General features: G+C 38.1%; 1 pseudogene; it reads left to right on the forward strand.

Moving 5' to 3' along the window:
- The first annotated feature begins 471 nt into the window (after positions 1-471).
- On the forward strand, positions 472-27,488 carry LOC104114736 (acetyl-CoA-benzylalcohol acetyltransferase-like; annotated as a pseudogene).

Raw genomic sequence — 27,488 nt, forward strand, 5'->3', positions numbered from 1 at the left:
TTTTTGTGCAGATCAAAGTACATTTGCTTGTGCCGGTCGTTAGAGGATTGTTGTAGCTGCTGTTTTGGAGACCTCAAGGTGTATCTGTTCCACGTCCGCAAGCCTCGGAGTCACCTTCCCTATTTTACTTCCTGTTGTATTTTCTTTCGGACAGTGATGTAGTAGTACTCTAGTTGTATTCTGTAGATCTTATGACTCGGTTCCACCGATTTTGGGGTGTGTGTTATGAGATTCTATTTTCGGAAGGTTTTATCTATTATTCAGTTATTTTTAATTACTTGTTAATTTATATCTGTTCAGTTATCATTATTTGTTAGGCTTAGGAGTTGGAACTGTGACTGTCAAGACAACTAACAAATAAAGAGCTCATTAAAAGGCCTATAGTACACATTAAAGTTATTACAAAAGAATTCAGAAAATTCCCAAGTGTTTAAACATCCAGCTTAAGCTAGCCAATGCAAGAGATACACTATGAGCCAAACAAAGCAAGGTTTGAATGGTTCTTGTATTGAAATTTAAATCTTGAATGAAAACCCGTCAACCCATCATTACCAACTCCAAAACACCTCCTTTCCTACAAGTTATCCTTCTTTGATCAGCTTGCTGCTAATTTTTATGTACCCCTTCCATTTGAAAAATCTCAACTGTAAACTGCTGAAGCAATCCATTCATAGCTACAAAACTCACTATCTGAGATTCTAACCAAGTTTTATCCACTTGCTGGAAGGTTGTCAGAAGATGGTACTATAACAATAAATTTCGTATTTTGGAAAATCAAAGACAAAAGGAAGTGTAGCAAATTATTGCATTTTATTGCCAAGTATCAATAAGTGCTATGATCTCTAGAATTTTTCTGAGTTCGATGAAAGTATCATTTGATTCTTCTGTTCAACTGCTGAATTAAGGTTTATCCTATGTTTAATGAATTTGAAATCGAGGGACTAAAACATAACCCTCTAACTAATAAGTGAGAAATAATCATCTGAAGCCCAACTAGATAAACTAACCCAATAAAATTAATTTTTTACTTAAATATCCATATATATTTGAGTTGAAAATTTAATTTTTTGAATTTAGGATTTAAACCCAAATTCTATATGGATTAATTCAATAATAAATATCTATAGGTACATCCATTGAATGTCATGACAACTGAGTAATTTACTTAGAAGCAAAGGTGAATTGCCAGTTGAATGAGTTCCTAGACAAAGCTCACAAAGATACTGATCTAGTTAAAGTCCTTGTGCCACCCATAAGAATTAGGCAAGCTGAATTACCAAATAAACCAACGATGCCAATTGAAGCTACCATGTTTGAATGTGGTGGCTTAGCTTTAGCAGTGCAGATGGTCCATACATTAGGTGATGGATTTTCCAGCTGCGTGTTCACCGAAAAATGGGCTAAGGTTAGGAGAATGGAGAAGGAAAATGCTAGAATCTTACAATTCCGTTCTGATTTGGCTGATGTATTCTCACCTAAGGATAAGATTTTTTTAGATGATTAAGAAAGGTAGGCCTAGAGGATATGAGATGAAAATAGCTACTAGGATTTTCATGTTTGATGAATCTGCAATATCTAAGTTAAAGGAGAACAATTCCAAAATTAATAGGGATGCAAAATATGTTATCCTTTTCATCATTTATTGAATTGCAAAATACATTTTCCCTTTTCATAATTGCGTGATCATCTTATCTAAAGCCCGTTAAAAAATATATAAGTAAAAAGACCTTTTCTTTTGGGTGACGATGAAATTTGAACATAGGACCTCTGCCTACTCTAGATCATGCTGAATTGTATGACAATCACGTCTAAAAGTTTAAGTTACTCACGGTAGTACACTTTTAATTACTTCATTATTGTCACGACCCTAGTTTTAAATCTTAGGATGTCGTTATGGCACTTATTTTCTAAGACTAGGTAAGCCTAACATATATTAAATAATCGCTGATACAACATAACTGAGCCAGCGTCAATCTCACAATCGGCAGTACAAGTCATAAGTTTTTCAAAAAGTCACTAGAAATAACAATACATCAATGTCCCAGAATAATAGGAAATAATGGCAATAAAATACAACCGAAGGTGACTTCGGAGCCTGCGAACGTCAAGCAGGTATACCTTGAAGTCTCCAGCCACGCAGACATAAGTCCCAAACCAACTCGAAAAATTTACAATCAATAGTGAATATAATAGAAGCACGAATAGCACCAAGAAATAAACGAGTAATAAAGAAATAGATGATAACTCAGTCAATATAATCGTTCCTAATGCACAATTTACAACAAAAATTATCCGAGGTACCACTCCTCGCAATCTCAAATCATAAGTCACAACTTTCAAATCTAACACATAAGGCACCTCGTGCCCACATTTTTTCAAATCACTTTTGCAAGGCAAAACCCACGTGCCACCATGTACATTGTATCCATGTCAAATGCTAATTAAAATGTTCAAGATATTTATTAATATACAATAAGGCATAATAACAACCCTGAATAAAGTAGGGAATCAAATGAGAAAATAAGTTTATTTTAAAAATCATTTGGGTGAAGAAAATAACATTTTCAAATAAAAAAAAGCATCGGATAAGTTATTGAATTAAATATAGAATTTGTTAAATTAAAACATAATAACAATTTTTTAATTAAAGTAAAAACATGAAATAGGATAAGAAATTTAAGTTGAGAAATCAATTAAAGTGAATGTCACGATCCCAAAACCAACCGTCGTGATGGCGCGTATCGTGGAACTAGGCAAGCCAACTACTCAACCAGATCACCAAGTAAAAACTTTGAAAATAAAACGGAAGTAGTTAATATTTAAGAAACCATTTAAAACCGAAATAAAACCACAACGTGATACAAATCTCTCCCAAAAATCGGGGTGTCACCGAGTACATGAGCATCTATACAAGGATACAATCTACTACAATGTCTGAGGAAATAAGAACTGAAATACAGATAAAGAAAATGAATGAGAGTCAAGGCCTGCGAACGCCATGCAACTACCTCGATAGTCTCCAAGATCCCGACTCCTCACTCAGCAGCCGCCGTAACCAGAAGTACCTGGATTTGCACATGAGGTACAAAGTGTAGCGTGAGTACAACCAACTCAGTAAGTAACAAGCCCAAACTATAGGCTGAAAGTAGTGACGAACTCAATCGGCACAGTTCAATACAGAAAATAAGAGTGCAGAAATGTAGACATGCTTTCAAGTTCGATAGATATCTTAAAACAGTAAAATAGATCAAATCTGAATGATATGAAAAATATAACTCCTCTACTTCTATCATGCCAATGCACATATTGTATGTGATGTACCATGCTGACAGCCTCATGTGCTCACACTCTCAAATGCTCAATCACTTGGTACTATATATGGCCCAAACGGCCCAAGAAAGATCCATCCCGGAATATATATACATCGATGACCATCAGTCACCCAGTACCGAGTAGGGAAAATCCAGCCCGTGGAGAAGATCTATATCCAGGTATATATAGTTCTTCGGACAAAATCCATGTCCATGGAAGATCCATCACTCAATAATATCAACCGCGCTCACTAGGGGTGTATGCAGACTCTGAAGGGACTCCTTCAACCCAAGCACTATAATAAATCAATATATCACCGCTGCGGCATGCAGCCCGATCCCATAACTGTCACTCATAATCAGGCTCTCGGCCTCACTCAGTCATCAATCTCTCCAGTCTCACTCACGGGCTCACAATGCCATGAAAACTAGCCCGACACAATGATATGATGTATCAATAAATAACAACTGAGACTAAGATATGATATGAAATAAATGAATATGATTGAGAATGAAATATCATTGAAAATAATAAGATAACAACAAGAAACGGCTACTATGGGTCCCAACAGTACCGGCATAAAGCCTAAACATGATATCTAGCATGATCGACAGCTCAATTACTTTATCACATGCTAAAAAACACGGATATCAACAAGATAGAACCATTATACAGTGCCATGGAGTCAACCAGGTCACAATTCTCATGGTGCACGCCCACACGCCCGTCACTTGGCAAGTGTGTCACCTCAATACCAACCACATAACACATAATACGGGGTTTCGAACCCTCATGACCAAGTTTGAAAGTGTTACTTACCTCAATCCGGGCTAAACTTTACTCCAAAATGCCCTTGCCCCTCAAATTGGTCTCCAAACGTCCCGAATCTAGCCACAACCAGTATAATACAATCAATATAGGCTAAAGGAATCAATTCCACAAAAAAAATACAAAATTATAGCCAAAATGGCTCAACCCCCCCTCCCCGGACCACGTCTCGAAATCCGACAAAAGTCATAAAACCTAAATTCTCGTTTACTCACGAGTCTAACCATACCAAATTCATCAAAATCCGACACCAAATGGCCATTAAATTCCCTAAAATTAATTCTCCAAATCCCTAGCCTCAAACTCCCAAATTTCTCCTCAAAAACTCACCAATTAGGTATAAAATCAGTGGAGAAACATAATTATTGAAGAAAAATAAACACAAGGAGCTTACCTCAAGAATATCCATGAAAATCCTCTCAAAACCTCCAAAATCCGAGCTCAAAAATGTTAGAAATGGCCAAAATTCTCGAAACCTCACTTAAATGGGTTCTGCCCAGGCATTTCCACACCTGCGGAGCCTGGGCTCGCACCTGCATGACTTGCTTTTGTGGAGGAAATTCTGCTTCTGCGGCAATCAGTTACCCAATTTGCCTCCACTTCTGTGACACATCACCCGCATCTGCGCACACCGCAGGTGCGTAAAAGCCATTGCACCTACGCTATTCTCCGCATCTATGCCCAAGGTTCGCTTATGAGCAAACCGCTTCTGCGCGCACATGTCCGCATCTGCAGCCTCTGCCCAAAACATCCCTGGCCGCTTCTGCGGCCCCTTTTCTCGCTTCTGCGAGCTCGCATCTGCGGTCCCCAATCTGCAGGTGCGATTACACCAGCAGTCCTCAAACTTCAGCACTTCTTCAACTTCAAACTTTGATCCTTTAACCGCCCGAAATCAACCCGAGGCCCCCGGGACCTCAACCAAACATACCAACAAGTCTTATAACCCAAAATGAACTTAGTCGAATCTTCGAACCACCTCAAACAACATCAAAAACACGAATTACACACGGATTCAAGCCTAATAAACTTCGAAATTCCCAAATTCTACAAATGACGCCGAAACCTATCAAATCACGTCCAATTGACCTCAAATTTTGCACACATGTCACAAATGAACCCCCAAACCTACTGAAACTTCCAGAAATCCAATCCGACCCGATATTAAAAAGTCCACTCCCGGTCAAACTTTTCTAAATTTTAATTTTGGCCAATTCAAGCCTAATTCTACTCCCGACCTCCAAATCACAATCCAGACACGCTCCTAAGTCCCCAGAATCACCCAATGGAGCTAACGGAACCATCAAAATTCCAATCTGAGGTCGCTTATACATAAGTCGACATCCGGTTGACTTTTTCAATTTAAGCTTTCAATTAAGAGACTATGTGTCTCAATTCACTCTGAATTCTCTCCGGACCCAAACCAACTAACCTGATAAGTCATAAAGCAATAGTGAAGTACATAAATGAGAAGAAAATGAGGAATGGGGCTACAACTCTCGAAACTATTGGTCGGGTCGTTACAGTGAAATATGACAACTTTTAAGAATAGTAAAGTACCAAATGAAACGATGAGTTTTAACTTAAGAGTCACATAAGGTAAGCATGTTAATAATTATTTTATTCAAAACTGTTAAGTTACCAACAACTCAGCAGGGTATGAGATAATGACTTTACGCAGTAAATTCATCTTGAAAATCAATTCACCAAGTAATCATGGAAGCACATATTGACACATTGAAGTAATACAACAATTCACATAGGATGTATGACTCACATAAAATATAACAACAACAGCAAGTACAACACACACAATCCATTGTGGCACGTAACCCGATCCCACAGTATCATCATTTATCAATATCATAATCCTCCCTTATTCCACCAAAGTATTAATAAGCAATATCAAGTATCACGTCTATAAACCATTACGGCGCGCAACCCGATCCCACCGTATCATCATTTATCAATATCACAATCCTCCCTTAATTCATCCGTTGCAGCGTGCAACCCGATCTCACTGTATCATTATTTATCAATATCATAATCCTTCCTTATTTCACCTGTTACGGGGCGCAACCCGATTCACCTAATCATCATTTATCAATTTCATAATCCTCCCTTATTCCACCCGTTGCGGTGTGCAACCCAATCCACAAACAATTTCAATTAACAATTACAATAACAATAATAATTCAATAACTTAATTTACAAAAATCTCTATAATCAAAGGGTATGAGTGCACGGCAATAAAAGAACCACGCAATAATCAAGAAATGCAACAAATATTACAAGAAAAATAGCACGACAAGTAAAACACGTGACAACTAAGATGTGCAAGCAAAACAGTTCAGAAAAGTAGCAAATAAGTGCAGAGTCATGGAAGGGACTCAACAATTAAGAGGTAGTAAGATAGTAAGGAAGGCAATAACTTCAACTAAAGCATGTGAGGGCAAAATAACAAGTAAGAGGTAGAACAAGTGCTAAATTGGGTCGTGACTCTGAATTACCAAATAGACCAACGATGCTAATTGAAGCTACCATGTTTGAATGTGGTGGCTTAGCTTTAGCAGTGCAGATGGTCCATACATTAGGTGATGGATTTTTCGGCTACGTGTTTACCGAGGAATAGGCTAAGGTTAGTAGAGCGGAGAAGGAAAATGCTAGAATCTTACAATTCCGTTCTGATTTAGCTGATGTATTCTCACCTAAGGATAACATTTTTTTAGATGATTAAGAAAGGTAGGCCTAGAGGATATGAGATGAAAATTGCTATTAGGATTTTCATATTTGATGAATCTGCAATATCTAAGTTAAAGGAGAATGTGAACAACTCTTTGAGGTGTGAGCACCTAATTTTTGACTATATTTAAATTTTTACCACCTTCTACTATGTAAATATTTTTAGATATTTAATATATATTTTTTTAGCTTTGTTATATTTTTTTTAATATAGGGTAAGAATTAAAAATAATTTAAAAGGTCAAATTATTATTATTAGTATTTTTATTTTTTATATTTATTTTAAAATAAATTAAATTAAAACAAAACCAAAAAAAATAAATATTTTTTTTAAATTTTCGGATGAGAATAAAATAATAGGAAAATTAAAAGTATGGAATAAAAAATTAAAAGTAAAAGTAGGTGAAAATTATTTTTTTTAAAAAGTAAAAGAAAGTGGAAAATTAAAAAAATAAAAGTAAAAGAATGTGAAAATTTTAAAAAAATGAAAATTAAAAGAAAGATGAAATTAAAAAATAAAAGTAAAGGTATCTGAATTTTGTTTTAAAAAAAAGTAAAAGAAAGTGGAAATTTAAAAAAAAAGAAAAGTAAAATAAGTGGAAAATAAAAAATAAGTAAAGTAAAAAAAGCGGGAAATTAAAAAATAAAAGTAAATGAAAGTGGAAAATTATTTTTTTTAAAAGAAGAAAAATGGGAAGTGAAAATTCTTTTTAATTAAATAATAATAAAATAATAAATCTGAAAAAATTCAGAATTGTTTTCCTATAAATAGAAGAGAAATGTGAGGAGAAAAGAGAAGAAGGAAGGAAAAAATAGAGGAGAGAATTGAAAAAAAAATAAAATTCTTCTTCTGTTCTAAGTGAATTTATACTCGTTTCATTATTGCTTTCAAAAATTCAAGCGATTCATCACCCTGTTTAAGATCCAAAAATGCCTCAAATTCAAGCCTAAAAATACCTTGTGAAGCTTCATTGATAGTCACCTCTCTCACGCCAAAAACCAGCAGTCTCACGAGGTACAGTCGAGTTTCAGTCCGGGCTCAAATTTTAGAAGGTTCGTCGCTAGATTTTCTGCTCATCTGCCGATTTGCTCTTGGTTTGGTGTATTTGCTCGGCTCAAAATTTTTTTTGCATAAATCAAGTTCTGAAGAAAATTTTTTGCTTAAAGGTTCATTGCTTATCCTCCCTTTGTTAATTATTCTATTGTTTTGTGTGATGTTCTTATAGAGGTTCATGTGATAATTTTTTGTGTTGTTTTATTTATACACATGATCATGTTGTAGTTTCTTTTTTACATGTTTCAAGCGATTTGTCAACATATTATTTGAATAGGATTTCATCTTAATGAGATTTGCTATTTAAAATTAAGAATGAAGATCTTGCCATATTAATGGGCCATGCGTTGGAGTTCAAGTAAGTGAACCAGAAATGAGTTACCACATTTAATAGGAAATAAAGAATTAGACATGGGTTGGATTGAGTATAAATCTGTCAGGCACAATAATTTTAGCACTATACCAATAATTATCTCATTCTTCCATAATGGATAAATGTCTCTTAATTTTAAAGATAGAGTAGTAAGTTGTAAATATTTCTAAGTGTGGATAACTTTTCAATACTTTAAATAACTAATATATTTTCCGACTTCCAAATAATTTCCTATCCATAAACTCTTGGTCTTACAATAATTTCAAATTAGTTTAGGAAAATAATACAAGTGCACGTTCACATACCTTTACCAATCAACTTCGAATAATAATAAATGTGTTATTGATTGTGTACACGTACGCGTGACATGATTCTTGACGCCAAACAAAAATGAGTACATGTAGGCGTGACTTATTTCAAGATAATTTTTATAAATCTAATCAAGCAATAAAAGCGGACATAGGTAAAACATGAGAACCAATAAAACACAGGTTATCCAAAAATAATATAAGCCAAATATAGTCAATAAAGTGACCGTGCTAGAACTACGGGACTCGAGGAATGCCTTACACCTTCTCCCCGGTCAACAGAATTCCTTATCCGGACTTTATTTTTACAGACCAATAATAATAGAGTCAAACATTCCTTTGACTAAGGATTCAAATAAATGATGACTTGGAACACCCAAAAAATCAATTCCAAGTAGAGACTCTGTAAATAAAATAATCCCTACTTAAATTTGTCACTTTAATTGAAAAAACTTTTTAACCCACAATAATCCATAATACATATATCTTTTGGGGCAAAAAGAGGTGTGACATCTCTGGCGACTATGCTGGGGACAAGAACCCAGAACCTCTGGTTCAGGATTCAGAATTCGAGCTTGTAATATGATCTATACTTGGCTTTCTTGATTGTTGATATTACTGTGTTTGTGGGCCTAATGTGCTAACTGCCGATAATTTACCGCTTTGATATTATTTGAACTATATAAACTGCCTTCTTACACCTCCTTTCTGAGTCTTCTGAATTTATGGGGCACACGTGCGCGTGGCCCACTTTTCTGTTAGAGGTCATACCAAATAGAACGAGGCTGGATCAGTAACTAGGCCGGGTAGACTTTCGTGCTCTCGGTACATTTTCCCCACCTCGACTTGAGTTTCCGCTTGGGTAAGCCAGGTCTAAAACACTCCGCCCAGGATTTTAAACCTACAATAACATATCCTCATGCCGGATCCCTAGTAGGAACGTTTGTTTGCATCATGTGCATTTGACTTTGGGGACTCAACACAGGGGTTGGGTCCGTCTAGGACAGGTGTACCTGAAAATTACAAGACTATCCTGATGCATCTTATGTGCTACATGTACATTATGTTTGATTCGATTTGTTCATGTTGACCGGCTTCTAAAAAATAAAAATAATAATTGAGAGAAAACCAGAAGGAAGAAAAAAGGAGAAAAAATTTACCCATTTTTTTTAAAGAAAAATTTCGGTATTTGAAAATTCAAAAACCTTGTCAAAATTTTACCCCAAAATGATTATTACAAAATAAGATTGAAATTTTCCACAAAAAAAAAAAGAGAGAGAGAGAGAGAAGGTGTCATCCCATTCCTGAAATATTTACGAACTACGCGGGTCTGATTCTCACCGTATGTGAGATACGTAGGCAACCTTCATAGGGTTCGGCCCTAATTTTGCAAAAATAACCAAAAGAAAGAAATGTGTCTAGTGTTTTCTTTTGTTTTGTCCAAATAAGCCGACCCAACTTCGGTTAATCCCGAGCCGTTTCTGTCAGAATAGCCTTAGAACATCTTCAAAATTGTCAAAGGGTTGTACTGGCAAGAACGGACGTGTCTGTCAATTGACATCACTTTTACCATTATGTCCTTCCCTTGGTCCTAAAGTTTTCCTTAGAAGTATGAAGGGACATAGTTGCAAAAATAGCCACCCTCTCTTTGACTTTTTTTATATTATTATTATTATTATTTTTAAATTAGGTTATTTACAAAAGATTATTTTACAAAAAGAGTGCATTGGTTTTGTCTTTTGAACTAGTGTCAACCCTTACCTTAACCACCCACAGGTACAAAATGAGCATTGTTCAGAATGCACATTTGAAGGTTGTAGACGAAGCTCCACTTCAGCTTCAGATGTAGTGGTATGACTTGCGGAAAGATGGTCAGAAATGGGTCACCAAGCACCTAGGAGCCCTCACAGATATTATGAAAGTTAAACCACAGAACGATTTGAGTGAGGGACTAGTGACTTTTTGGGACCTCGTTCACAATGTCTTCCGCTTCTCCGATTTTGAGCTTACTCCCACTTTAGAAGAGATAACTGGATATTCTGAGTTAGGCAGGGATTTGAAAAACCAGAAGCTCATATTCCCGAGGGCTCTCTCTGTACACCGATTCATCGATCTTCTGAACATCAGTAAGCAAATCAGAAAGACCAAAGTAGTCGAAGGGTGTTGTTCTTTCTACTTCCCGTACTCCAGGTTTGGGCAGTCAAATAGGTTTGAAATACATGAAAAGGGCCTTAACAATAAGCAGAACAAGGACACATGGCAGATTCATCGTCGCTTCACCTTCATGGTGGCGTTTCTGGGAATTATGGTCTTCCCAAATGAGGAGCTAACGATTGATATCTGCATAGCCAGAGTTGTACAAGTCCTCACTACCAAAGAACATCACACTCTTTCCCCGATCATTCTACCAGAAATTTATCGGGCGTTGACTTTGTGTAAGTTTGGGGAAAAATTCTTCGAAGGGTGCAATATTTTTTTGCAAATGTAGTTGATTGAGCATCTCCGACATCACCCCAAGTTCATGAGAGTGAAAGATCACAGACAATTTTATTGAGAGCTACAAAGAAAGAGTAAAAGATTACAACTCTCCAGAAGGGGTGGAAGCCTGGATATCCCACCTAAGATCTTTAAACGCAAGTCAAATTGAGTGGACTTTAGGATGGCTCCCGGTAAGAGAGGTGATACACATATCGGCCTTAAGAAGTTATTTGCTGCTGTTGGGTTTGAGAAGTGTCCGCCGTATGTGCCACAGAGAATTCTTAAACAACTAGGAAGGTACCAGATAGTGCCTGAGGATGAAGATTTGAGTGTGCAAGTGATTGAGCTATACCCCGAAGCCCCACTCCCCGAGGTTTTAATCCAGCAAATTTGGAATGGTTGTCGCTACTTGAAAGATGATACCCAGGTACCAGATACTATGAAAGGTGAGGTAGATCCGGGTTATTCTAGGTGGTTTGAAAAGAGGTCATGCGTAAATGATGAACCAGATCCCGAGCCCGAAAGGCCCGCAAAAAGGCCGCATATTCAAGCCTTTAATGATAAGATCCACGAACGGTTAGCTTGGGGTGAAAATGAAAAGGGATACCAAGCAACTATCCATACTTTGGAAGAAAAGCTGAGGAACCTCCATTTTGATAAAGACTTGCAAGCACAAGAATCTGAAGGGGAAAAGAAGAGTCTGATTCGCAAAATTGAAGCCATTCGTGTCCAACTTCAACAGATGAATAAAGCCTCCAAGGTACCGGTCAGAAGTTGGAAAGACCAAAAAACCATTGCCAATTTGATGGGAAAGGTGCAAGATTATGATGCCATCTTGGCAAAAATTGAAAAGGCATTGGACAAAGCCAAGGAAAAAATTATACAGTTAAATGATGAGGCCAAATCTAGAAAGGAACGCCAAGCAACAGAATTTGAAGAAGAGAGGGCTCAGTTCAAAAGAGAGAGGGTCCATTGGGTACGTTTGGAAGCTAAATTTCAGGAAGAATTGAAAGAAATGATAAGGTACAATAGAGACTGCCAACATGCAAATTTTGATAGGGAGAGGGCTCAGGTGACACTCGAGCAGGCTAGACTTCGGGCTCAGTTGGAGTCAGCTTTAGATCGTGAGGGACACATAAGAGAGATAGCCACTACTCGCCAGCAGCAGTTACAAGATCGAGACCAGAACTTTCAGTACTTCAGAGAGCAAGTCCATGATTTGGCTGTTTATACCGCTCAAAGCTATGTGAATTGCTAAGGGATGAATTATGAGAAGTTTTTGGATCATGCACCTACCTTTTCCCGTCATTTTGCAGCAGAGTTAGAGAGGATGTACCGTACATTAAGAGGGATTAGCCAGGGCAAGCGCCACCATGAGCAGATGTTCCAGTTGTTGAAAACAAAGATTGTGGAGTTTGAAACATCGTCGTAGTTGTTAAGACTTTTCAAACCTAACAATATTTTAGTTTGAGTCATCGTTGAGTTATTTTTAATCATTGTATTTTATTCTTGTTAGAGTCTGTTAAGTCATTTTTGATGTAATTTCCTTTCTATCATTGTATTTGGAATTGATTTGAAAATAAATAAATAAATAAATAATGAAAAAATCAAGACTATTACTATTTTTCCTGAACTACATAATGATCTGATTCATGTGACAACATGATACGTAGGCAACCCCCAAAAGGTTCGATCAAAATATTTTTCAACGATTCTAAGGGATAAAAATGAGGCGCGAGTAACAAGAAAAAAAAACAGAGAGAAGAAAATAAGAGCGTCAATAAAAAATACCTGGTAAGCCGGAATGAAACATGAAGCCTTCTAAAAGCATGTTAGAAATGGTGATGATGTTAGGAGCATGGCATATTACGTATGATTCATATCAATAAAATTTCTAATCCTAACACATTTGTTGCCTCTTATAAAGTAAGCTTAAGGTGGTTGGTTTGTGGTGAAACTGGCAACACATCATTACTCCACTTGATCAAAGGGAGCGGTAGTAAAGGATAACAGTGATGAAATCGAGTTGGTCAGTGATAATCCCCAGGGTCAGTCAGTTGAGCAAGAGTCAGAGGAAATAAGAAAATTGAGACAACAACTGTCTGATATATATCAAGCTTGGGTTTCCGGTCAGCCTCCACCCTAGGGTCCCTCAGAGGGAACTTCCACCGTACCCTGTCTACTCAACCACCGCTCCATGCAGTGAGCGATCACATTCTACCACCAGGGTATATGCCAAACTACAGCCTCCAAGCTTCCCCTGGTACCTCTAATGTGTGACCTCCAGTCGCACCGGTCAGGAACACTCCTCTCGTCGTGTCTGGCGCACCGGTATATGCAATCCCGCCACCACCTCCTGTTACGAGGCCAAACAATAAGCCACCATCTCATGCTTATGATGGCTAATACTACTCTCCAAATATGACTTTCAAGGTCTCGGCTCCACACAATCTGACTCCTCAATACGAGTCACCAGTGGAAAATGAAAAGCCTGCCAAGTCGGTTGAGCCAGATGAAATGGCCAGGAAAATAAAAAGTCTTGAATAGAACATAAAGAACATACAAGGACTAGATGGTCACAAAAGTGTTTCGTTCATTGATTTATGCATGTTCCCTCACATCCATTTGCCATCAGGGTTCAAGAACCCAAAATTCGAGAAGTATGATGGACATGGCGACCCTATCGCCCACTTGAAAAGATACTGCAACCAGCTGAGGGGTGCAGGTGGAAAAGAAGAATTGTTGATGGCTTATTTTGGGGAAAGTCTTGTGGGGGTAGCCTCCGAATGGTTCATTGACCAAGATATCTCTCACTGGCATGTCTGGGATGACATGGCCCGAGCCTTCGTCAAACAATTCCAATACAACATTGATATTGCACCGAATCGCAATTCCCTGTCAAATATGAAGAAAAAGCCGACTAAAAGCTTTAGGGAATATGCCATAAAGTGGAGGGAGCAAGTTGCTAGGGTTAAGCCACCCATGGATAACTACGAGTTGATCACTATTTTTCTGGAGGCTCAAGAGCCTGATTACTTTCAGAACATGATGTCTGCGATGGGTAGACCATTTGCAGAAGCAAATAAGATAGGGGAGATGGTCAAAAATGGCCTCAAGAGTGGCAGAATTGTAAGTCAAGCTGCTCTCAAAGCCACCACCCAAGCTATCCAAAATGGGTCGGGAAGTTTGGCAAATAGAAAGAAGAGAGATAAAGGGTCCATGATGACTTCAAGATCTAGGGAAGTTCAAAGAGGGGCATCGCACCCTTATGTGCAATTTCAGCATGGGCAATCCAGCTACCCTCAACATTACTACCCCCCGCCAATTCCTCAGTACTCTGTGGGCCCGCCACAGTATACAGTGTTTAATGCTCAATCCTATGCTCGGCCTCCCAATCAACAGGTACGAGCACCAACTCCAAAATTCCCCCGACCTCAGCAGCAAAATTTTTGGGCACCCTATAATACTCGTCCTAGGCAGGATTATGGTCGAGAGCAGAGGCCGGTGGAAAAATTTACTCTATTGAATGAATCATACTCTAGTCTGTTCCAAAAATTGAAACAGATGGGCGTGATTGGACCCATCGCTCCCCACCATATGCATCCCGATTCACATGGATTTCAAGCAAATGCTAGATGTGAATATCATTTAGGTGCTCCGGGGCATAGCACTGATGACTGTTGGACCCTGAAAAGAGCCATAGAAAGACTCATTGCTGAAAAATTAATTGTAGTCACGAATGCGAGGACCCTCCTAATGTGACCAATAACCCGTTGCCAATACACAATGATGTTCATTTTATGGGAATGATTGGTCGAGATCAAGAATACAAGCCGATTGGTCAAGCAGAAATGACAACGGCAACGATTCAAGAGAGAACCAAAATGGAAGTAAGTCCAAGACAAGATGTGTCGTTGATTGTGAAAGGCTAGAAAAGGCAACTTTATTTGTTCCCAATGTCTCAAGGTTGGAAGTTCGCTCTAATGTTCCAAGTCCAAGGTTGTATGTCCTTGGAGGCCACCTCATCATAAGGCAGAATCAGGGTGGTACGAGCGGTATAACAGAGCCGATCATAATCAAGCCTGCCATACAACCCCGTGTGACAAACACGAAAACCATTCCCTGGAACTGCAACAAAATTGTGGTGACCTACAAAAGCAAGGAAATCATAGAAGAAATGGGGGAAACTAGAGGTTTGACTCGATCCGGGAGGTGTTACTCTCCAGAAGAATTGAGAAAGGCCAAGCAAATCAGAGAAGGCCAAATGCCAATAAATAAACCAGTCACTGAAGAAGAGGCGGAAGAGTTTTTGAAAAAGATAAAAGTTCAGGATTACTCAATCATTGACCAGTTGAGAAAGACTCCTGCTCAAATATCTCTGTTATCTCTGCTCATACACTCAGAAGAGCATGCCCGTGTACTAATCAAGATCCTGAACGAGGCACATGTCTTAGAGAAGACCACCGTAAATCAGTTAGAGAAGGTGGCCAATAGAGTTTTCGAGGTGAACAGAATCTCCTTTACTGATGATGAACTTCCAGAGGAGGGAGCCGGGCACAATAGGGCTTTGCACCTGATTGTCAAATGTGAGGGGCATTATGTAAAGCGGGTCATGATTGATGGAGGCTCGAGTGTAGATGTATGCCATCTCTCTACCTTGCAAAGCATGAAGATCAATACAAATAGAATCCGACCCAGCAATATTCGCATCCGGGCTTTTGATGGCTCAGCGAGATATACCATTGGGGAGATCAACCTCACCATGACGATTGGGCCGGTCGATTTTGAAATTGTCTTCTAAGTAGTAGACATGGAAACTTCTTATAACTTTCTTCTTGGAAGGCCATGGATCCATACGGCTCGAGCTCTGACATCCACCTTGTATCAGATGCTCAAGTTCAAACATGGTAGGCAAGAGATTATTGTTCACGGAGAAGACGAATTATCTATTTATAAAGATCCGTTAATTATGTGTATTAAGGCCAAGGAAGGATGCGAGTCCATTGTCTATCAGGCTTTCGAAGTGGTTGTTGTGGACCACGTTGAGGAAGGAAAGCCGATTCTGCATCCTCGTCTTTCTGCCACATCTGTAATGGTGGCTGCACTTATGCTGAGATAAGGTTATGAGCCAGGAAAAGGCTTGGGAGCATCATTGCAAGGAATTTCGGAACCCATCTCTCCCTTTAGCAACAAGGGTACTTTTGGCTTAGGTTTCAGGCCAACACAAGCAGATGAAGATAAAGCTAAGCACCGCAAAAAGCATGGTTGGGTCTTGCAGCAGCCCATCCCTTATATTTTGTACACTTTTGTTAAGCCACGGCTCCAAGAGGGTCAAAATTCCTCGGCACAGGCAAACATTGATGAAATTTGCCATGACCTCATTCTGAAGTGAATATGATCCAGGCTGGTGAAGGCACTAGTTGTGCCGATGTGCAACTAATTGGCCCAGACACCATGCTCAGCAACTGGGAAGCAACTCCTCTCCCCACAAGGAAAGAGTCTTGGTAGTTTGCTTTTGCAGCTTCTTTTTATAATTTGGGTTACTTTCAGGGTTGTAATCCAAACATATCAGTATGATTATTCTGTTTTGATGTTAACCCTTCTATCCTTTCAAATTCAATGAAATGTAGTTCAATTTCGTATTGTGTCTTTTCCTTTTCCTAAATCTTGTAATTTTGTTTCCATTTCAGTTTTGTTAATGTCGGTTATAATAACATGACATGCATGCGGAATTCATGCCCAGATCTTAAAAAGCTATCTAATTTTGAAATAATACATCAAGAGGTCAAATATGATGAAAATGAGGTTGTTGAGAAAATAAAAAGAGAGTTGGAACAATTTGAAAACAAGCCTAGGCCCAACCTCATTGAAACTGAGCCAGTTAATATCGGAGGTTATGAAGAAGTCAGAGAAACAAAGATAAGCATTCACGCTGAACAAGAAACTAGAGATGCCTTGATTCAAATTTTATTTGAATACAAAGATGTGTTTGTTTGGTCTTATGATGATATACCGGGTTTAAGTGCCGATTTAGTGGTTCATAAGCTTCCCACGTATCCTGATTTTCCACCAGTCTAACAGAAGCAGCAAAAATTTAAAACGGACATAAGTGATAAAATCAAAGAGGAAATAATGAAGCAACTGAGCGCCAATGTAGTTAGAGCCGTACGATACACCACCTGGGTGGCAAATTTTGTGCCTATGCCAAAGAAGGATGGAAAAACCAGAGTCTGTGTTGACTACAGGGACCTGAACAAAGCAAGTCCAAAGGATAATTTTTCCTTACCAAACATCCACATACTTGTAGATAACTGTGCTAAGCATGAGATACAATCATTTGTGGATTTCTATGCCGGATACCACCATATTCTAATGGATGAGGATGATGTAGAAAAGTTTGATTTCACCACTCCATGGGGTACCTATTGTTACAGGATTATGCCATTCGGTTTAAAGAATGCGTGGGCAACATACATGAGGGCCATGACCACCATTTTTCAGGACATGATGCACAAATAGATTGAAGTATATGTTGATGATGTCATCATAAAATCAAATACATAGGCTGATCACGTGCACGATTTGAAAATGTTTTTCGAGCGGCTTCAAAGGTATGACCTTAAGCTCAATCCATCCAAGTGTGCATTTGGGCTGCCATCTGGGAAACTCCTCGGTTTTATAGTCAGCCAGAGAGGCATTGAATTGGATCCATCTAAGATAAAGTCCATTCGAGATTTGCCACCCCCGAAGAACTAAACTGAAGTCATGAGTTTGCTCGGGAGATTATACTACATCAGTAGGTTCATTGCTCAGCTCACAAATACATGTGAGCCCATCTTTAAGTTGCTGAAAAGGGATGCTTCTATCAAGCGGACGGACGATTTCCAAAAAGCTTTTGACAGGATCAAAGATTATCTGTCAAAACCCCTGTACTGGTCCCACCAGAACCTGGTAGGCCTTTGTTTTTATATCTATCGGTGATGGATAATTCCTTTGGATACGTTCTGGGGCAACATGATGCAACAGGTAAAAAGGAACAGGCAATCTATTATTTGAGCAAGAAGTTCACCAATTATGAGGTTAAGTATACCCTTTTAGAAAGAACATGTTGTGCTTTGACTTGGGTCGCTCGGAAGCTGAGGCATTATCTCCTGGCCTACACTACTTACCTCATATCCAGAATGGATCCTTTAAAGTACATCTTTCAAAAGCCAATGCCCACTGGAAGGCTCACAAAATGGTAGATTTTGCTCACAGAGTTCGACATCATCTATGTCACTCGCACCGCAATGAAAGCACATGCTTTGGCAGATCATTTGGTAGAGAATCCAGTTGATGATGATTATAAGCCATTAAGCACATACTTCCCAGATGAAGAGGTCAACTCAATAAAGGAAGTAGTTTCATATGACATCCATATATGGAAAATGTATTTTAATGGGGCTGTCAATATCAAAAGAGTTGGGATCGGGGCAATCCTTATCTCACCTATTAGACAACATTACCCTGCAACGACCCGACGTTGTTTCTTCTGTACCAATAATACAGTGGAATATGAGGCTTGTATAATGGGTCTAAAAATGGCCCTTGATCTAAATGTGCACGAACTATTAGTTATGGGAGATTCCGACTTGCTTATCAGGCAAGCCAAAGGTGAATGGGATACTCGAGACATCAAGCTTATTCCATACAGACAATGTGTACAAGACCTGAGCAAGAGATTCAAATCCATCGAATTCAGGTACATTCCAAGGTTTCACAATGAGCTAACCGACGCCTTGGCTACCTTAGCCTTGATGCTCCCTTATCCAGGCAATACCCATATTGATCCACTGCAAATCCAAATTCAGAATCAACACGGCTACTACAATACTATTGAGACAGAACCAGATGGTGAACTTTGGTACCATGACATAAAACAATTCCTGAAAATAAGGGAATACCCAGAGCATGCCAAGGAAGATCAAAAAAGAACTATAAGGCGGCTCATCGGCGGTTTCTTCCTGAATGGGAAACTTTTGTACAAAAGGACCCCAGATTTGAAGTTATTGAGATGCATAGATGCCACAGAAGCTGAGCGAATCATGAGTGAAGTGCATTCGGGGGTATGCGGACCTCACATGAATGGATATGTTTTGGCGAAGAAGATTCTGCGGGCAGGGTATTATTGGCTTACTATGGAGCGAGATTGCTTTAGTTTCGTTCGCAAGTGTCACCAATGCCAGATTCATGGTGACTTGATTCACTCGCCTCCTTCGGAGTTGCATCCCATGTCCTCTCCTTTGCCTTTCGTTGCTTGGGGAATGGATGTTATTGGTCAAATCGAGCCAAAGGCTTCGAATGGGCATAGATTCATTCTGGTCGCCATTGATTACTTCACCAAGTGGGTGGAGGCAGTTACTTTCAAGGCAGTCACCAAGAAAGCAGTGGTAGATTTTGTTCATTCCAACATCATCTGTCGCTTTGGTATCCCAGAGACCATTATCACTGATATTGCAACCAATCTAAATAGTCATCTGATGAAGGAGGTATGCGAGCAATTTACAATTGTGCATTGCCATTCTACACCCTACCGGCCTAAAGCTAATGGAGCCGTTGAAGCAGCTAACAAGAATATCAAGAAGATCCTTAGGAAGATGATCCAAGGGTCCAGGCAATGGCATGAAAAGTTGCCTTTTGCTCTTTTGGGATACTGCATGACTGCTCTCACATATGTCGGTGCAACTCCTTATTTGTTGGTTTATGGAACTGAAGTTGTAATACCGGCTGAAGTTGAAATTCCCTCTCTCCGAATTATTATGGAATTAGAGATTGAAGACACCGAGTGGGGTCAAGACCATATTAGAACAACTAATGATGATTGATAAAAAATGACTAGCAGCAGTGTGTTTTGGCCAGTTATACCAGCAAAGAATAATACGCGCTTATACTAAGAAAGTGCGCCCGAGGCACTTTGAGGTAGGCCAGCTCATTTTAAAATGCATCCTTTCGCACCAGGTAGAAGCTAAAGGAAAGTTCGCCCCAAACTGGCAAGAACCCTACATCATCAAGAAAGTGTTACCAAAAGGGGCTTTGCACTTGGTAGATGAAGAAGAACTGGTACCAGACATGATAAGTAATGCAGATTCAGTCAAAAGATATTATGTTTGATACATACCCACTGAAGAACTTCCACGCATCGATTTTCTCAGATCGAGATAACGAAAGCTATCTTTGTTCACTATAGTGTCACCCTTTTATTAAACCTTTTATGCCATATTTGTCTTCTTGGGTTTCCCTCTTTTTAGAACCCGTGTACTTGTAAAAAAATAATTAAAAAAAATCTTCTGAGTCATTGAACTACGTTCGACTTAATTCCGAAAGGATACGTAGGCAGCCTCTCTCTGGGGTTCAGTCACACCAAAATAAAAATCCACATTCTCCCAAAAGTTAAAACTGGGACAGATGTTACAATGGTTCGGCGATGGTTTTGCCTGAAAGGTCCCAAAGTTGTAATTCAATCCAAATTCTTTTTACCCAAATCCTTTTCAAGTCCTTCCTATAAATCAACGAGAATGTTCAAGAATTAGAGGATACAATCATTTGGATCTGATGCAACCAAAATGAGAGAAATAAAATGAGAGAGTCTTATTGGTGAAAACCCTCACGGGCACCATAGGGCGATGACGAGCAGAGAAAATGAAAATGAGAGAGTCTTGTAGTGAAAACTCGCAAAGAGCACTATAAGGCGATGGTGAAAAAATAAATGAGAGAGGCCAGTCAGCGAAAACCCACAAAGGGCGCTACTAGCCGAATGAGGGTCTTTGATACTACGATATGAGCACAACTAAGACAGTTTCAAGATGAACATTTGCGACAGATTTTTGAGAATTACACAGCTCAGACGGATCAAGCGTCTAGTCCAAAATGCATGTCATGATTCATTGAAGTCGGCACATACCTCCAGATAAGTCTCCCTATTCCCCTCCCCCAAAAGGGGCACCTTTTGTTTAGACACAATTCCTTTTTTTTCTTTCTCACTTTCAATTGCTTTTCTATTTTAACCCATAATTTTTCTTTGATTCAATTTTCGGTCTAATCTTGCATCAAAAGCAAAGAAAAGAAATGGCAGCGAAATTGACTACAGTTTCCCTGTAATACCAAGCATAATTTGGGGCATATACGGTATTGATGAAGGCACGAATCTATCTGTGATCTCTTTTGATAAGACGAACAAAGCATCTCAAAGAAAATGAAAAGGTCGCCTAAGCAAGACTTGCTTCGTGGGGAAAGTTGATAAGCACTATAGACACGAACTGGTACTAGTTGCAAGACAACTAAGTTCTATTTTAAAGGAAATTTGCCTTGCCTTAGGGACAAGGGTTAGCGGTACTATGGACATCCGTATATGAAACAGTCGGGGGCAACATCGGAGAGCCAAAGTCTCCAGGAAGTTATACAGAGTATCCAAGCATCTCAGTACCATACTGGAAGAATCAGTTCTTCTACAACAGTGACCGTGACTTCAAGATACTTAGGGTATCAAGGCCGCAAACCAACCACCACTTTGAAAACTCACAGTTTTTCTTTATTTAAAGTAGGAACAAAGCAATGCAGAATGACGATTCTCAAAGGACGAATATCACCAAAGGTAAGTCCCTCAAAATCTGCATTTTATTTTATTTTTCAGCATGCATCACTATTGTCTATACCTCTCATTTTCATAGCTTAACCCAGGTAGAACCTTTTCGCCTAGGGGGATCCAGCTCATAGTTCTGGGTAAAAGTACTCTTCGTTCAGGTTGTTTTATGTAGCTTAACCCAGGTAGAACCTTTTCGCCTAGAAGGATCCAGCTCATAGTTCCGGGTAGAAGTACTCTTCGCTCAGGTTGTTTTACGTAGCTTAACCCAGGTAGAACCTTTTCGTCTAGGGAAATCCAGCTCATAGTTTCGGGTAGAAGTACTTTTCGCCCAGGCTTGTTTTTCGTAGCTTAACCCAGGTAGAACCTTTTCGCCTAGGGGGATCCAGCTCATATTTTCGGGTAGAAGTACCCTTCCCCCAGGCTTGTGTTTCTTAGCTTAACCCAGGTAGAACCTTTTTGCCTAAGGGGATCCTGCTCATAGTTCCGAGTAGAAGTACTCTTCGCTCAGGTTTTTTTACGTAGCTTAACCCAGGTAGAACCTTTTCGCCTAGGGTGATCCAGCTCATAGTTCCGGGTAGAAGTACTCTTCGCTCAGGCTTGTTTTTCTTAGCTTAACCCAGTTAGAACCTTTTTGCCTAGGGGGATCCTGCTCATAGTTTCGGGTAGAAGTACTCTTCGCTCAGGTTATTTTACATAGCTTAACCCAGGTAGAAACTTTTCGCCTAGGGTGATCCAGCTCATAGTTCCGGATAGAAGTACTCTTCGCTCAGGTTGTTTTACGTAGCTATCTTTTCGCCTAGGGGGATCCAGCTCATAGTTCCGGGTAGAAGTACTCTTTGACCATGCTTGTTTTTCTTAGGTTAACCCAGGTAGAACCTTTTTGCCTAGGGGGATCCTGCGCATAGTTTCGGGTAGAAGTACTCTTCGCTCAGGTTGTTTTACGTAGCTTAACCCAGGTAGAACCTTTTCACCTAGGGTGATCCAGCTCATAGTTCCGGGTAGAAGTACTATTCGCTCAGGCTTGTTTTTCTTAGCTTAACCCAGGTAGAACCTTTTTGCCTAGGGGGATCCTGCTCATAGTTCCGGGTAGAAATACTCTTCACTCAGGTTGTTTTATGTAGCTTAACCCAGGTAGAACCTTTTTGCCTAGGGTGATTCAGCTCATAGTTCCGGGTAGAAGTACTCTTCGCTCAGGTTGTTTTACGTAGCTTAACCCAGGTAGAATCTTTTCGCCTAGGGGGATCCAACTCATAGTTCTGGGTAGAAGTACTCTTCGCCCAGGCTTGTTTTACTTAGCTTAACCTAGGTAGAACTTTTTTGCCTAGGGGGATCCAGCTCATAGTTTCCGAGTAGAAGTACTCTTCGCCCAGGGTATTTTTTGTAGCTTAACCCAGGTAGAAACTTTTCACCTAGGGGGATCCAGATCATAGTTTTCAGGTAGAAGTACTCTTCGCTCAGGATGTTTACGTAGCTTAACCCAGGTAGAACCTTTTCGCCTAGGGGGATCCAGCTCATAGTTTCGGGTAGAAGTACTCTCCGCTCAAGTTGTTTTACGTAGCTTAACCCAGGTAGAAACTTTTCGCCTAGTGGGATTCAGCTCATATTCCAGGTAGAAGTAATTTTTCCCATGCTCTCTTTTCGCAATTTAACCCAGGTAGAATCTTTTCGCATAGGGGATTCATTTTCATTTCAATAATATATGGCACCAACCCCTGATTACATTTCTTTTCCGTAATACAGGGTACCATCCCCTGGTTACAATTCCTTTCAGTAATACAGGGTACAACCCCTGATTACATTCTTTTTCCGTAATACAGGGTATCAACCCCTTGTTACATTTACTTACTAGTATCAGGGTACACCAATCCCTAGTCGCTTTTCCAATATAGGGTCTCTACTGCTTAGTTTCTTTCATTTTAGACATAGGGTCTCCATTCCCTAGTCTTTATTATTTTTTGGGTACACCATTCCCGACCTTTTATTATTTTCAATAAAGAACTAGTTTAGAATTTTGTTACAATAACTCAAGAAATTTTTCTAGTGCAAACTGGGGCAGAAAATATTTGTTCGTTTGTTTGTTTTGGTGTCTGAGTAGGTTTTACCTCGAGGCACAAGGTTCGAGATGGCCAAAAGAAGAAGTCTCAATTCAGAATAAAAGAAAAGAAAAAATAGGTGAATCCAAAATACAAAAGCAGTTGAAAAGATGTGGAATGCTCAAGACATGACTGAAGCCACGAGCATTGGAGTCACGTTTTGATTAGAAGAAGCTATAGAACAATGAAGTAACACCTACAGCTAGTGAGTATCAAGGTTTAGATCAGAGTCTGCATGAAGAACTAGTCAAGACTCAAGATCAAGTTTCAGAAGACTCATAGATAGGAATCTTATAATAGTAGGATCGCGGACCGGAGCCTCAACGGAACCTCACTCGACTCCTCAACTCATCATTCCACCATTCTCCTTGAACTACACGTGACCTGATTCCCCTATAACCCGGGATATGTAGGCAATCGAAAACCAGGAATCGGTTACACCCTATCTTTTATTTCTTTTCCTTTTGAATAATGATTTGGTCAAAAATTAGTCACATGGCTCACCTAGTCTTTGCCTGAAAACTCTTCATGTTTCCAAGCAAAGAGGGGCAGTTGTGAGAGCCTAATTTTTAACTTTATTTGAATTTTTACCACCTTCTACTATGTAAATATTTTTAGAAATTTTATATATATTTTTTTAGCTTTGTTATATTTTTTTAATATAGGGTAAGAATTAAAAATAATTTAAAAGGTCAAATTATTATTATTAGTATTATTTTTATTTTTATCTTTATTTTAAAATAAAATAAATTATAAAAAAACCGAAAAAAATAAATATTTTTTTTTAATTTTTGGATGGGGATAAAATAATAGGAAAATTAAATATATGGAATAAAATATTAAAAGTAAAAGTAGAGGAAAATTGTTTTTAAAAAAAAGTAAAAGAAAGTGAAAATTTAAAAAAATGAAAAATAAAAGAGAGATGAAATTAAAAAATAAAAGTAAAGGTAGCTGAAATTTTTTAAAAATAAAGTAAAAGAAAGTGAAAATTCAAAAAAAGAAAAGTAAAATAAGTGGAAAATAAAGAAAAGTAAAGTAAAAAAAGTGGAAAATTAAAAAATAAAAGTAAAGGAAAGTGAAAAATTATTTTTTTTTAAAAAATAAGAAAAATGGGAAGTGGGAATTCTTTTTAATTAAAAAATAATAAAATAATAAAATAATAAAATAAAAAAAAAATAAATCTGAAAAAATTCTGAATTTTTTTCCTATAAATAGAAGAGAAATGTGAGGAGAAAAGAGAATAAGAAAGGAAAAAATAAATGAGAGAATTGGAAAAAAAATTCTTTTTCTGCGCTAAGTGAATTTATACTCGTTTTATTATTTCTTTCGAAAATTCAAGCAATTCATCACCCTGTTTAAGACCCAAAAATGCCTCAAATTCAAGCCTAAAAATACCTTGTGAAGCTTCATTGATAGTCACCTCTCTCGCGCCAAAAATCAGTAGCCTCACGAGGTATAGTCGAGTTTCAGTCCGGGCTCGAATTTTAGAAGGTTCGTCGCTAGATTTTCTGCTCATTTGCCGATTTGCCCTTGGTTTGGTGTATTTGCTCGGCTCAGAATTATTTTTGCATTAATCAAGTTCTAAAGTAAATTTTTTGCTTAAAGGTTTATTGCTTATCCTCCCTTTGTTAATTATTTTATTGTTTTGTGTGATGTTCTTATAGAGGTTCATGTGAAAAATTTTTGTATTGTTTTATTTATACACATTATCATGTTGTAGTTTCTTTTTACATATTTCAAGCGATTTGTCAACATATTATTTGAATAGGATTTCATCTTAATGAGATTTGCTATTTAGAATTAAGAATGAAGATCTTGCCATATTAATGGGTCATGTGTTGGAGTTCAAGTAAGTGAACCAGAAATGAGTTACCACATTTAATAGGAAAGAAAGAATTAGACATGGGTTGGATTGAGTATAAATTTGTCAGGCCCAATAATTTTATCACTAGACTAATAATTAGCTCATTCTTCCATAATGGATATATAAATGTCTCCTAATTTCAAAGATAGAGTAGTAAGTTATAAATATTTCTAAGTGTGGATGACTTTTCAATATTTTAAATAACTAATATATTTTCCGACTTTCAAATAATTTATTATCCATAAACTCTTGCTCTTACAATAATTTCAAATTAGTTTAGGAAAATAATACAAGTGCGCGTTCACATGACTTTACCAATCAACTTCAAATAATAATAAATGTGTTATTGATTGTGTACACGTACACGAGACATGATTCTTGACGCCAAATAAAAATGAGTACACGTACGCATGACTTATTTCAAGATAATTTTTATAAAAAGCGGACATAGGTAAAACATGAGAACCAATAAAACATAGGTTATCCAAAAATAATATAAGCCAAATATAGTCAATAAAGCGACCATGCTAGAATCACGGGACTTGGGGAATACCTTACACCTTCTCCCCGGTCAACAAAATTTCTTACACGGACTTTGTTTTTGCAGACCAATAATAATAGAGTCAAACCTTCCTTTGACTAGGGATTCAAATAACTTGTGACTTGAAACACCCAAAAAATCAATTACAAGTGGCGACTCTATAAATAAAATAATCCCTACTCAAATTTGTCACTTTAATTGAAAAAATTCTTTAACCCACAACAACGCGTAACACATATATCTTTTGGGGCAAAAAAATATGTGACATGAGTTATTCGTCAAGAGTTGAAGTTGTGACTGCACTCATTTGGATATGCCTTATGCGAGTAGTGCGGCTAAGGCAGGGTCACACAATAGGCCGTCCATGATACAATTTGCCATTAATTTTCGTGGAAGAGTAGCTCCAAAACTAATAGGTATGCAAAATATGTCATCCTTTTCATTATGTATTGAATTGCAAAATATGTTTACCCTCTTCATAATTGTGTGATCATCTTGTCTTAAGTCCGTTAATAAGGGTGCACGTAAAAAGATCTTTTTCTTTTGGGTGACGATGAAATTTCAACATGGGACCATTGCCTACTCTAGATCATACATAATTGTATGACAATAACGTTTACAAGTTTTAGTTACTCAGGAGAGTGCACCTTTAATTACATCATTATATTATTTCCTATCACTGTCAAGTACTCCTTATTCTAAAATGATTACCAAACCGCTACCTGCACAAACCCAAAAAGTACATTAAATTTACATTGTAAAAGGTTTATCCTTTAACTATGGCTAATTATTATTGCGATTTTTACCATAACTTTTCCCTTAATCATGAAAAATTAACATGATTTGATGCTTGCACAAGGTCCAGTTACATTTTCTTTGCAAGGAGTCAATAACAATTAATCTAATCTTTCTACCCCTGACCCTACGTAAACACGGAATGCTTCGTGCATCGGGCTGTCCTTTTTATTTCTTCCCTAAGAACATTTGTGATGACTACCAAATTAAACTGTGTAATAATAAACCACATAGTGATTAGGAAGCACAACCTAACATCTACATATTTTGCATAATTTTATAATTCATGTCTTTGCTTTGTTCATGCAGGGGAAGATCAGAACTTTTTAGGGAACTTCTACCTCAACATTCCTATCAAATGTATACCTTCTCATACCAACCAAGATTTGGAATTACATGAGATTGTGATCTTAATTAGGGATGCAAAGAACAAAATTCTATCTGATCTTGCAAACGCTTCAAACCAAGATGATGTAAACTAA

This window comes from Nicotiana tomentosiformis, chromosome 12 (assembly GCF_000390325.3).
Source record: "Nicotiana tomentosiformis chromosome 12, ASM39032v3, whole genome shotgun sequence".
Classification (NCBI taxonomy): Eukaryota; Viridiplantae; Streptophyta; class Magnoliopsida; order Solanales; family Solanaceae; genus Nicotiana; species Nicotiana tomentosiformis.